Here is a 14,087-nt window from a genome sequence, read left to right on the forward strand (position 1 = left end):
ATGAAGTGATCAAATCTTTTATAAGTAGACAAAAACAAAAAACCAACCAACCAACCAACCAAACAAACAAACAAAAACCTGAGGGTGAAGCTCAGGCCTCTGTTGTAAGACAAACGGGGTTTAGAAGGTTGAGCTCTGAAGCTAGGCCAATCTGAAGCTAACCCAAACATAGGACCTGCTGGGAAACAGTCAACCATAACACATAGAATTGGGTCATCTCGGGCTCCCACATTCTCCCCAAACTACTCAATAGGAATGGTCCACTGCATCCTGTTCAAGGTTAGCATTCTCTCTTTGCTTGAAGATTATACAGATCCCTCTGCCCTGCAAGATCTCATGGTCCTCAGATACATCTCTATCTCCCCACTTAACCGTTAGACAAGTCACAACCTAAGCCACCCTGCTGAGGGAGAGAAGAGATTAGACTCCCAAAGGCCCACAGGACCGAGCTAACATCAGAAGCCGTCAGAGTACTCACATGCTTACTGACAACTGATGTTGGTCTCTGTAACCACACAGTAGGTGAAAACCTCATGGTGGGGCGAGTGTTTAACACACTCAACCTACTGAACACCTTGTCTCAGCAACAGCACACCGTACAGTATTGACTGTCCTCCTAGTGACCACCACCACTGCCCAGCATCACCAAAGAGGGGCGAAAGAGAGGGCTCAGTGGTTAAGGAAACTGGCTGCTCTTCCACAGGGCCTAGGTTTGATTTTCAGCACCCACATGGTATCTCACAACCCTCTGAACTTCAGTTCCTGGTCATCTGACACCTTCTTCTGGCCTCTACAGGCACCAGGCACATGAGCTACGCACAGACATCCATGCAGGAAAAACATCAATACACAAATAAGATAAAATAAAGTGAGTAGAGAGCCTGCAAGATGGCTCAGTGGATAAAGGGTAGAGGCGCACACCACTGAGCTAGACTGCTGAATTTAGTCTCCAGAGGTCACAGGGTAGAAGGAGAAAACCGACTCCTCCAAGCAGTCCTCTGACCTCCATATGTGCCATGCCATGCACACACATGCATCACAGTGTGTGTGTGCATATGTGTGTGCATGCACACAATAAAAGTGTTAAAAAATAACAGGAAGTAGAACTTTATAGTAGATCTTTAGGAGACTAAGAACAGTCACCCCAGTAATATGCCATACTCAGTCCAGTTGTTTGAACTAAGCCATGGCTCAAGATGGGAACCCAGTAGATTGAAAGACTGGCCCGGTTCCAATCAAGAGGAATTCTGTCACCCACAAAATTCCATTCCTCCCCTCCCAATCACCACCGAAAAAGTTAGCATCCTTTGCATGGGAAACCTGTGGAAGGAGGACTTCCCATTCTGGAAGGCAGATGAAAAAGAATTTGAGTAACTGTAGCATCCTGCCTCACTCTACTATTAGAATGGGTACTTTAGCAGGCAAGTGATCAATGCAGCCCTGCCTTCCTGGGTCACCCAGAAGGGCTGGTCCCTAACTATGTGTCCAGAACGTCCATTACTGGTAGAAACGCCCACATCAGGTCTTTGTGTGAGGCCGTCCAGTGGGAGAGATCGGATGGAGGCTCTAAAACTGCCTCCTCCTTCCCTTGGCTTAGCTTGCAATGAAAAAAAAAAAGTCATATTGCTAGGAGAATAGCATCGATTTCTACTACCTTTGCAGGAAATGCGCTTGATGTTGCCATCAGATCTCTTTGTATTTTGAATTTTAAAAAAATGTGCACTACACAATGAGAGCAGACTGCTGCAGTTTCTGTCACACGGGTCTCAGTCATGCCTGCAGCTGGCATAGTCCCAGCTGTGTGATGTTGAACCATCGCTCTGAGAAGGAACAGCAGAAGCAGCCTGCACTCACGACAGAAGCATACACATTCCTAGGACTTGCTAACCAATTCTCTTACTCTTTCGCATAACGTGCTTCGAAGGGAGCCGAGCTGTCCACACAGGCTGCTGAACACCATTGTGGTACACTCTTTTTGTGACATCATGTCAGGAGGACCCAGAAATTAAAGCGCACCAGATGTATGCTTTGGTATGCAGTCGCAAGGTAGGAGACCCATCCGCTGTAGTTCAGAGAGTCCGCCATGCATTTGAGGGTCTGATGAGCTTTCAGTCTGTAACACCCCTTTCAAGAACAATGGGCAAATCATTTGGGCTTCACACATCTCACCGCTAAGAAAATAGCAAATCCCTGTAAAGCTTTTTGTATACTTCAGCTTGTTTATCTGAGACACAGTCTTGCATGAGTCCCTGACAAGGAAGGATATTGCAGTAAGTCCCTACCTCTTGGGCCACACAACTCAACACATTCTGTAATATGAGGGGCATCTTTTGACGTGGAACGATGCCTTGTGAGTTCATGGCAATCCTGAACATAAGAGTTATAGTTGAGATGGACCCCCGGAGTTTTGAGCCTCTGTTCCAGATAGCAAAGTTGTGGGCATCATGTTCGTGTCTCCAGCCAAGGGTCACATACCATTCACCACACGTCTGAGTATCTCACTGTTTTCAGCACTTGGCCAGATGACCAAATGGTCACGAGACTCACCGTTGCCCATCATGAGCTGAGCTCTGCAAGCCTCATTGCCATCCACTGTAAAAGATAACAAATAAATGAGTTACTTTGATAGAAAGAAGAAGCCTTGTGGGATGAGATGTCTAAAGGACAAGGGCGTCTGAAAGGAAGGAACACCGAGGTGCTGAATGTCCCAGTCTCATGGCAACATCTGAGAGCTCTCACGTAGGAGAGGTAACAATGTTGCTCGGCTCAGCTGGCCCCCTCACTGAGCTGGAGACAGTGAAATGGAAGTCCTCCTAAGCCTATGAGTTTTATAGTGTTTTCTTCTAGAGAAAGAGAGATCACTAGAACAGAACTCGGGGTCCAGAGAGTGAAAACCGCGACATAATGTCTTAGAATCCGAGCGTGGGCAAAAATGGAAATCCTTACAGAGATCAGTAGCGGGGCTTGAGAGGCTGGGATGCAGTTGCCCTTGGAGGCTGAAGGAAGGGGACCGACTCTTCTTCCTGTGTACACGGTGGGAACATAAAGAGATCGTGGGCCAACTGTTGCCTGCAGAACGTGGGAAACAGAAAGATTCTAACATTGCCTACTTACAGGCAGAGTGTTGAAAGTGGCAGCTGGTTTTGTTTTTAGCTGCCTATGAAAAGCCACTTGAGGAAAACAAGGACTCCCCACCCCCAAGCCCGAATGTGTGGAATCAAGAGAAAGGACAGGACCGAGGATTCGATTGTTATTGGGTTAGAAAGCAACGCTGTTTCTCTTGTCTCACCTGTGGAAGACAGGAGCCTCGCCAGTAAGAAAGGGCCTTGGGAGAATCACATGAAGGTCACTGAAGACAGAGTTCATGTGGTATGAACATGCTTCAGCATGATGTCCAGATCCAGGGTGGGACTGCATGGAAAGCTTAGTGACAATCACAGAGCCTTTCAGCTGAACAAAAACGAGTCCTAAGGGTGTGCCTTAGATCCACTCATGACAAGATAGCATAGTACTTCTAAGAATCAGAAAAGGGGGCTGGAGAGATGACTCAGTTCAGATCCCTCAGGACCCACTGAAAGCCAGACACTGCAGTGTGTATCTACAATCCCACCGTGGTGTGTGTCTACAATCCCACCGTGGTGTGTGTCTACAATCCCACCATAGTGTGTATCTACAATCCCACCGCAGTGTGTATCTACAATGCCCGGCCTCCTTCAGAGAGAAGGGTGGGGAAGACAAAAGAAAACCCTGGCTCTCTGGCCAGCTAGCTGGCTTGTGTAATGACAAACAAGATGCCTTGTCTCCAACAAGGTGGACTATAAGAACTGGTACCCAAGGTTGTCTTCTGACTTCCACGTGATCAAGCCTCCCCCGCCCCTCCCTTCTCCCTTTCCTCCCCCCGCACCACCACCACACAAGTGTGGAGTCAATTTCAATTTGACACAAAAGAAATGGACACCGTTTTCAAAGGAACCAATCCACTTATACTGAGAGATGGAGACAGTTGGGGTGGGGAGGCCTCTGGGTCGGTTTACTTGTCACACCTCCCGAAACTCCTCTTGGCCGTGACCGTTCCCGAGACTCTCCCTGCTTCTGTGGATTCTGACAATTTGAGCAGCGCTGGTCAAGTATTTTGTAGGAATGAACTTCCACTGGGCTTTGCCTGGCTTCTCACTGAGAAAAGAGCAGCACTGTGCATGGGTCTGGGGGAAGGCAGCTGTGAGGGATGAAGTGCTACATGGAATTAGGGTGCAGTCTGTTACCATGACATCACCTTTGACGGTGGCCTCGATCACCTGATGCATCCTTTAAGCTTAGTGTCTGCATGGTTCTTTAGAGCAACAGAACTGATAGAAAGAATATATATATATATATATATATATATATATATATATATATATATATATATCTCCTTACAGGCTGTGGTCCAGCTAGTCCAACAATGCCTGTCTCCCAGTGGCAAGTCCAAGAATCCAGTAGTTCAGTTCATGATGCTGGATTTCTCAGCTGATCTTCAGTAAATGCTGGAATCCTGAAGAGTAGGCTCTAATGTCAGTAAAGGAATGGACTTGTCAGTGAGAGCAAGGGCAAGCTGGCAAAGAGCATGTCCTTCTTAGAGCCCGCCACCACCAGGTGCGGCCAGATGTAAGGTGGATCTTCCCTCCTCAAAAGATCTGGATTTAGGGTGGGTCTTCCCAGTCAAAGGATTTAAGAAAAATCCCTCACAGGTGTACCCCGCCACTTGGGTTTTAGTTGGTTTTCATTTTTTTTTTTTAGATTTATTTAGGCATGCATTTTGTGTATATGGGTATTTGGTCTGCATATTTACACACTAGAAGAGGGCATTTGGATGCCATGGGACTACAGTCAGAGGTGGTGATGAGCTACCATTCAGGTGCTGGTAACTGAACTCAGGACTTCTGGAAGGGCAGCCAGTGCTCTTAACTGGTGAGCCATCTCTCCAGACCCACACTTGGGTTTTAGTTAATTCCAAATGTAGTCAAGTTGACAACCAAGAACAGTCATCACAGTGTCTACCAAAATTTGAAGAAATTAAATAAAAACTCAGTATAGTATAGTGAGTATATTCAAAAATTAGGAATGTTCAAAACGTAGGGAACTGTTTCTTCAGTTCCTTTCCCCTTAAACCTTATGTCACAGAACAGACAGCAGGTACGGGTTTAGAGGTGAGAAGGAAGACAAATTAGCCATACGGTTTCTCTCAAACTCTACTACATAGACGCTTGCAATACAAATATATTGTAAATGGATGATGTTTTTAATGACAGACCTGTGATTTTTACCTATGGATTGTCTGGGTTTGGTTTTGTTCGTTTGTTTTCCTTGCCTGGATACTATGACATTATATTCCTTCAGGAGTTTACAATGCTATTTTAGTGATTTCCCTCCGACTTCACATATGCAGTTTAAGTATACAACTATTAGCATATTGGGAGTGTGTTTACTTACCAGCCACCCAGCATAGCCTTCTGAGTGCCATTCAGCCTGTAGTGAGTGCTGGAAGTGATCTCAGCATGTATCTGGACTTGGTTAGTACTACAGAATGAAGATATTAAGAGTCAAATGAAGCTATCCAAAAGTAGCATTTGTTTCCATACCTATAACCAAACACGCACTAAGGTTTTGCAAAGCCAGTTCATCTGTAAATACATAAGCCATGTTTCCAAAATGTTTCCTGCCTTTCCCATTGTATGCCATGGTCCCAAGGAAGACAATGTGCTCAGCCCTTGCCCACACAATAAGGTCAGCCGCTTCCATGAGAGGGAAGTTCTGTTCTCAGAGTTCCACTTCCGTCCTCATCCATCCTTCCCGCTTTATTTCCTGGCCTCTAATCCCATTCATTCCCCAACAGGAAGAAGAAGAATATACTTAGAAACTTAAGATCAAATTAAAGACGACCACCTAGGGCACCTGTCAGATGTGAACCCTCCCGCATCTCACAAAAGCCTTCTGGATGAGGTTTCTGTGAGTGGCTCTTGAACACCAGCCTTGGGGCAAGAAGGACCCCTAGGTGCCAGGCTGCCTTCATGGCCTGACTCTACATGAAGTGTCCTACTCTGCCTTTCTGTTTCTCTTCCGTATTTTGCCCAGCCTGTTCCAATCTGCCTCTGTTTTCAATCTTGCCCCCTTCCAACTAAATGCCACCAAACTGTTACCTAGAGACCCCAGTTCATGTGAGGATTCCACAATCCCAGACTAATTTCATTTGAATAAAATTGAGCAAGACGGTAAACATGTAATTTAATAATGTCCTTCTACATTCTATGAAGTTTTCAAACTCCCCACATGACAGATGGAGAAAAATATTAATGAAACTTCATGTTTAAAAAGGTGATTAAATATCACTATTAGTTTTAAATTAAGTAATCAAGTTAGTAATTAGGAGGAGGGTAGTGTGGCAGTGAAGAGCATGGGCCTTTATGCCTGATGACCTGAGTTCAGTGCTAACCGTGACTTCAGGCAAGTGGCTCCAGCTGTACTGAGCTTCAGGGGGTCCATAACTTCAGTGAGTCTGACCTTAAAGGACTGCGAGACTGCAACAATGCCTGGCGAGTAGGTGGCACTCCATGGCCACCGGCCTTTATTAGTGCTATTGTTTGTGTGTGTCCCCTGGCACTCATGTCTTGGAAACTTAAGCCCAGAAGTCTTGTGGGAATGATACTCGGAGATGGAACCCTTGGGAGGTAATGAGAACCACAGGAGGTCATGAGGGCGGTTCCCCTCATGAGGGCTTTGGTGGCTTGGTAAGGAGTCCTGGGCTTGCATGCTCATGCTTGCCCTGTCTCAGCCTGTGATGCACTGGCTGGAGTCTCTGCAGAGTCCAGTTAGAAAGAGACCCCCCTGGGGCAGGCTTCCGCCCTAGAACTTCTTCCCTATCTCCGGGTTCTTCACAAGTGTAAACGAAGCTATTGTTTTCTTATAATCCAGCCTACAGGATTCAGTTGCAGCAACTCAAAAGGATTAGAATTACTATGTGAACCCAGGGGAAATAAAGAAAACACACACACACACACACACACACACACACACACACACACACGCAGGAATAAGATTTTTAAATAATTTATTTGTTTTGCTTTCTATTTGGGTGGACAGGGTTTAAGTTATTCCACCTGCCTCAACTTTTCAAGAAACTGGTACTATAGGCAGGTGTCTACTGATGGCTGATACACCAAATTTTGCCTTTTTCTTAAAGCAGGCTTTAATTTTCTATAATCTGTACCCAAGGCAGAAATTATTAGATGAAACTAGTTGCTTTTCCAAAGTAACTATTTTGGGAGGGTTTGGCACTTTGTGTCAGCAAAATATGAAAGTACTTTTCCTTTTAATTTTTTCACTTCAAATTCTCATTTTCAGAGATTTAATTGGGAAAGTATTTTAGGTTTCTTCCCCCCGTTTTCAAGTTTACTCCATTTTCTACAAATGTCTAGCACTAGCACATTAGAAAAAGTGGAACAGATAAATGCACCAAACACAGGGCTGATTTCTGAATTTACGACCGGAAAGCCGCGTTTAGCAAGCGTCGCTGAGGACTGAGAGGCGGGGAAGGGCTGGGTTTCGACTTCAGTTTGTTGCCTGAATTTGACACTACAACCGTACACAGACAGAAAGCGAAGCTGGCCTCGTAAAAACTAGGGCGTCCCTGGGTGGGCTCGAACCACCAACCTTTCGGTTAACAGCCGAACGCGCTAACCGATTGCGCCACAGAGACTTCGGTGCTGCTGGGAGCTCCAGCCGAGGTCTTTATGACGAAAAATAAAGGGCTCCGTGACTTCTTTTTCTCCCGCCTGATTCTTATTAGAAGCGGAAATTTTATTCAACGTTCTTAGTCTTTTCGAGTCTCCCTTCCACTTCTGAAACATATTAGAAAATTATGCTTCAAGATGGAGCAGAATTACACGTCACGAGCGGATTAAAACACTGTTGGCTTTTCTCCAACCCCGGTTTGGAAGGTTCTGTTGCAAGAAGATGACAGTTTCTGATTGATTACCTTTTGTAAGGACATTAAAATGTTCAGCTTGTGAGCTGAGTTTTCCTTTTGTTTCTGTTTGTGCGGTTGTTTGCTCGCTGAGCTTACGTTACTTCCCGAGCCCCTTCGAGGCCGTTTGATTACGTGCGCCTTTTGTTTTTAGATCCAGGTTTTAGTAAAACATGCATATGCAATCCCTAAATGCGTTTAGGCTTTATTCAGTGCGATTGTCACAGTAACATTTCGTTACAACGTGTCCCAAGGCTTGCGGGCAATTGGTCCTGATTTTCTCTGCTGAGACCTCTACCCCTGCATTTAAACCACGCTATTGAACACACACCCGCACGGGCTTTTTGAAAAGGAAATTACAGAAGAAAAAAAGAGGACTTATGATTAGCTGGGCACATTTTAGCGCAGAATCATTGCTTGCGAACATACTCCGTCCCTGTAAATATTCCGCAGGAAAATCTTTCCCTCCTGCGAAAGTTTACTTGATGACTTTTCAATACTGTTCAAAATCTTGTTTTTGACCCCACTGTTCCCGCTTCCAAGAAGTAATAGTTTCCACTTGAGAACCTGACATTTCCGTTTTTATGTCACTAAATTACTCTGGCCGTAATCCTTCGAAAAACGATCCACACCGGGACTTACAGAAGTTGTGTGCGACGTGCTTCAGTCCAAGCAACATTTCGAGTCCCCCAAGTGCGTGATGACAACTTAAATTGACTTTAGACCAATTAGCAGAGAAGTTCCTTGAAAGCTTGAGCTGTTAAACAGCTGGGAATTCACACCCAGCCGAACCCCTCAGCTTTTAATGCACTTGAAAAGTCTGAATTTGAAACAAACTAGGAACCTTCCGGAGCATGCTGATGGCACATATAATTACTCGGTGTGGGCTTCAAACCTTAAGTTTTAAGTATCTGTTCATCTATGCTAAAGTCAGAAGGTGCTGTCTCATTTCCCTCAAACCCAAAGTGAGTGCTTTCCGCGGCTATTGTTCTCCACACTATTCAGTCAGAACAGATTGCAACCTTGTTCTTCACGGCCCTTCATTAAATATTTACTCTCCTGCTGAGAATATTAACAGCGGTTCTGCTCATGCCCACATCTTCAGCTCCCATCTCACCCTGGCTCAAACGTGGCTGTTCTAACATTTTCACTTCTAAAAAGAGACATGAGCCATGCAGGAGAAAAAGTTAATTCAGAAAGAAAGATTAACTCATCGCACACCAAAAATCTGTTTGTGTTGAGTTCTGTTGTGGCCTTAAGAACTGTCTTCCAGCCTGCTTCTAATAACCGTTAACACTTTAAATAACACAGTGGCTAGTTCCAGCAGCTAATCTGCCTTGTCTTTTTGTTTCCTTGCATTTGAGAATACTTCAAAAGAGCATATCCATAATTTTTAATACTGAATGGAATCAGATCATCGAACTTCAGTGACACTGTTGACATCCCTTTGATACAAAGTGCCCACTTAGCCAAGGTGGGAGAGCAGCAGATGCTGCTGTCTCAATGGTTGCGATCACCTCCTTTAGGCCTTAGTATTTATGCATAACTTTGACAGTTGTAGAAACACCTTTCCCTTAAATTATAGAATAACCTAAGAAAAACGATTCCCATTGTTTCACCAGCACCCAGGTCTTTAAAATTACTGAAATTGAGCAGGACTGGGTATCCTGTCCCTTTTTGTACACTGGTCACCACTCGGCTGCAAATTTACCTTTCCCAGGAACACGCCTATCAGTGGAGGCTGACTAGCGCAGATTAATGGAATTTTCTCCTGGGAGAGGGAAAGAGAGGAAGAACATCTGTGCAAAAGGCCCCATGTGTCTTACCAGACAAGGCAAGCCGGACCTCAAGAATTTATGGAGCCCCAGCTACCATGGAGGCGGGGCTTTCAGAAAAGGTTCCAGCTTCGTCCCAGAAGGACAGGTAGCTCCCAGGATCTCTTCTATCTTGGTGTGCTAGATTTTAGTGCTTCTCAGTTACCGAATTTGGGAAGGACAACTAAGTTGTTAAAAAGGAACAATTCAGTTGGAGCTGTGTTTTACTCCGCAAGTTGAGAGATCATCCACTAATTGAACTTGGTTGTGCTCCACGTAGCTAGTTGAAGGAAGATGCTGACCAGACCTCTGCAGAGCAAGAAAGAACGGAGCCCCATGTGAGTCACATTTTACACGTGATTTATAGTGATGCTAAGCTGAGCTCTAGGACTCAAGTCATGCTTTCCACTTATGAAAACCTTTCTTGCTGTGAAAGCCAGGACGGGATCAGTTAGTCACTCTAGCAGGCAGCTAGTGGCATATGAGAAAATGAGGTTTGGAGGCGACCAGTAGGTTCCAGTTACTCAAAAAATACCCAAGACATTTCAGAAAGGTCTTTGGATATCATTTCTCATTTCTTTCTTTTCTTTTTTTCTTTCTTTCTTTTTTTTTTCTTTTTCTTTTTTGGAGGGGGTTTGTTTTTTCGAGGCAGGGTTTCTCTGTGTAGTTTTGGTGCCTGTCCTGCATCTTGCTCTGTAGACCAGGCTGGCCTCGAACTCACAGAGATCCACCTGGCTCTGCCTCCCGGGTGCTGGGATTAAAGGCGTGTGCCACTGCCGCCCAGAATAATTTCTTTCTTTTAAAAAATCGTTTTAAAAATCCTGTCACTTGGAGATTTAGGTGAAATTATTCATATAGTTGTCTCCATTGTACTGTTAATAAACAGATGATATACAAGAACAGATAAAGAAAGGCAAAAGTAGTGCATTAATACTCTGCCCAGAATGTTCAGATAACATTAAAATATGGCACTCGCTCTCTCTTTCTCTCTCTGGTATGTGGAAAAGATCCCAAATCATTTTATAGGTTGTATCACTTCCCAGTAGTCTGCATTTTAACTGTTTCCAGTTAAAGCTGGACATGGGATTGGAGACCTCTAACTGGCTTCAGTACAGGGGGTGGGGGTGGAGAGATCTCTCCTGGGAGACCTTGTGGTCAACTCAGTAAACTTGACAAGTTCTCCCTCAACTTCTCTTCACTACGTCATTCAGCAAGGGAACCACAGCCTCTGTCACCAGTGACAACGGAAGAGGCACCTTCAGACAGCAGCCCTCTGAGGGTCCAGCTGTACAGGGACAGCACCAGTCTGTTGCCAGTGGGCCAAGCTGGCTTTTTGTTTCTATTTTCTTTTCCTTCGGATCCTCTCCTCTTCCTCCTCCTCCTCCTCCTCCTCCTCCTCTCCTCCTCCTCCTCCTCCTCTCCTCCTCCTCCTCTCCTTCTCCTCCTCCTCCTTCTCCTTCTTCTTTGACCATGCAACAGGAGTTTCGGGGAAGGTTATTTAGCATGCTGCAAGGGACAGCAGGATGGTCACTAACAAGAGAATCATCCAAGTCTCACGCCTAGCTTTTTAAAGCTCATCTATTAAAAATTAACCTTAAGCCCCTTGTGCTAGAGGAAAACTATAATTCCAACCTTTGGGAGGCGGAGGCATGAAAGTCAGGGACGCAAAGTCAACCTCAGCTATACATAGTGAGTTCCAGGTCAGCCGAGGCTGTGAGAGACCCTGACTCAAAACACAAAAGTAAAAATAAATACCTTCTAAAAAATTGGAGTAGATAAACTTTTTAAATTTGCTTCAAAGAAATAAAGCAAGCAGATACCAACGAAAGAGACTTCAGTAAGAATGAGGGTGGGTATCATACAAAAACCCAGAGTAGAGAGTGGGTTCGGCACGGGGGGCCAGGATGGAGGGAGAAAGCTGTTTGACTTGGAGCATGCCTTCTGCTTATCCCAGTGCCAGAGAATAAATCTTGCTTTGTTTAGTTCAGAGGTCTTTTGGAAAATAATACATAATTTTTTTTCTAAAATGTTAAATAATATGTCACTTAAAATTTAAAGATCAATAGTTCTGCTTAAAAACAAAGAAAAAATGATTTAATTAGAAGGTATTCTTTCAGCATAACCTCCAACTCTTCAAGTTAATACCAACACTTAGGCAGAGACTGTCAGGTCTCTGTGAGTTCAAGGTCAGACTGGTCTACAAAGTAAGGTCCAGGACAGCCAGGGCTACACAGAGAAACCCTGTCTCAAAAAATTAAAAAAGGAAGGAAGGAAGAAACAAATGAACGAACAAAGAAAAGAAAGAAAAAGAAAAGAGAAAAAATACCCCCCCCTCCCAAATCTAAGCCTCTAGTTGTTAAGAAAAGCTCTAGGTACTTCATGCAATCCTGGCGGCCTTCAGGTGGGTACAGAAGATGTGACAGAAGAGGGAGACCAGTGTCCCCTACACCCACAGCATTAGTTCATATTAGGCCAATAAATTTCATGTATGTATTTCCCTACCGGAACCTAAACTCTAGTAGATGTGTACTAAAAATGACACACTGTAGCAACGTATGTGATACACTGAACTACCATTGTATGTGAGATACTGTACCATTGTATGTGATGTGAAGTACCATTGCATGTCACATGTTAAAATAAGCAGGCCCTGTGATAAATACTAAGGATCATCTCTCTCTTCCACTACTCCATAAGTAGGCATCATTGTTAGGGGTCCCTTCGATTTTCTTTTATGAGTGTTGGGCCTCACTATGCAGGCAAACACTCCACCATAAATCATGCCCCCAAATTATGGTTTAGAATCTAAATTCTTAATCTACAGAGGCCGAGAATACTGTAATCCCAACACTCAGGAGACTGAGGCAGGAGGATGGAGGCCAGTCAGGGCTACATAACAAAACCTTACGTAAAAAACAAAACAAAACAAAACAAAAACCCTCTGTAGATGTAACCGTCTTATTAAATAAGAAACACAGAACCGAATACAGAGTTCGAAGCCAGAGAGGTCAGAGCAGCAGCTGAGAGCTGAGACTTAAAACCTCCTTCTTACCCTTCTCTGCCACTGCCGTCCTTCCCCTCAGAAAGGGACCTACTTCCTGTGTATCTGTCTTTTTATTGACTTTCTGTTCTGCCTTCTCATTGGTTGTAAACCCAACCACATGACCTCCTCGCCACTGCCTGTCTATACAGACCTCCAGTTCTCTATGGTTGGTATTGAGATTAAAGGCATGTGTCTCCATGCTGGCTGTATCCTTGAACACACAGAGATCTGTCTGTCATGTGATCTGGATTAAAGGTGTGTACCACCACCGCCCAGCATCTGCTATGGTTTGTTATTAGCTCTGACACCCAGGCAACTTTATTTATTAACATACAAATAAAATCACATTTCAGTACAAAGAAATATCACCATAATCCTCGATTATGCTTCAAATAATTTGCCCAAGGCTCCCCCTGCCCCTTGACTCTGCCTAGCTTCTGCATTCTTGGGTTTTAAATACCCTCCTTTATCTTCTTCTCCCTTTCAATAATTTAGCTCTTCAGCTTGGCATCTGGGCATCAGTTCCTTCCTGAAGACCTCCCTGGCATGTTTACGTCCCCTAACCTCACACTATGGTGGGACTGTTCGTGGACTCACTTAGCTCTCTTCCTCTGCTCAGTTCACACAGAAATGTCACCTCACTAAATCTGTGTGATAATTTCGCACAGTTGTGAAAAATAAAACAACTGTCTTAGATATTTTTTCATGGAAAAATCAACATAATTTATGAGTTCCTACTATGAAACATACCATAAAAAAGAGGCTCAGACACCGTCAGGGGGACAGCCGGCCTGGTACAGTAGCCAATACTCAGAGTTCCAGAACTGAGGGGATCTGAAGTTCACAGCCAGTCTAGTCATGTAGTTCCAGGCTAAACCTTGTCTCAAAAAGCAAAAGCAAAACTAAAAAACTACAGAGGATCTAAGTCAGGGCAGGTGAGAGGATTCGGAGGGGAAAGGTGCTTGCCTCATAAGCATAATGGTTCAGTCGCTGGAACACCACCCCAACCCCACCCCCATAAGGGCGGAAGGAGAGAACTGACTCCACCGAGTTGTCCTGGGACACCCCTCCACCACACGAGTGCTGTGGTGGGCTCACCTGCACATCACTCACACACACACACACACACACACACACACACACACACACACACACACACACACTGGGAAGTATTTTTAATGGGTGGGTATTTAACAAAGGAGGGAATCCAAATCGGCTACTTGTCCAAAAG

General features: G+C 44.6%; 1 non-coding gene across 1 annotated transcript; it reads right to left on the reverse strand.

Moving 5' to 3' along the window:
• Positions 1-7,658: 7,658 nt before the first annotated feature.
• On the reverse strand, positions 7,659-7,732 carry Trnan-guu. The gene has a single exon. It is a non-coding gene; the product is annotated as a tRNA-Asn (tRNA).
• Between the last annotated feature and the right edge of the window lie 6,355 nt (positions 7,733-14,087).

This window comes from Peromyscus leucopus, chromosome 5 (assembly GCF_004664715.2).
Source record: "Peromyscus leucopus breed LL Stock chromosome 5, UCI_PerLeu_2.1, whole genome shotgun sequence".
NCBI lineage: Eukaryota > Metazoa > Chordata > Mammalia > Rodentia > Cricetidae > Peromyscus > Peromyscus leucopus.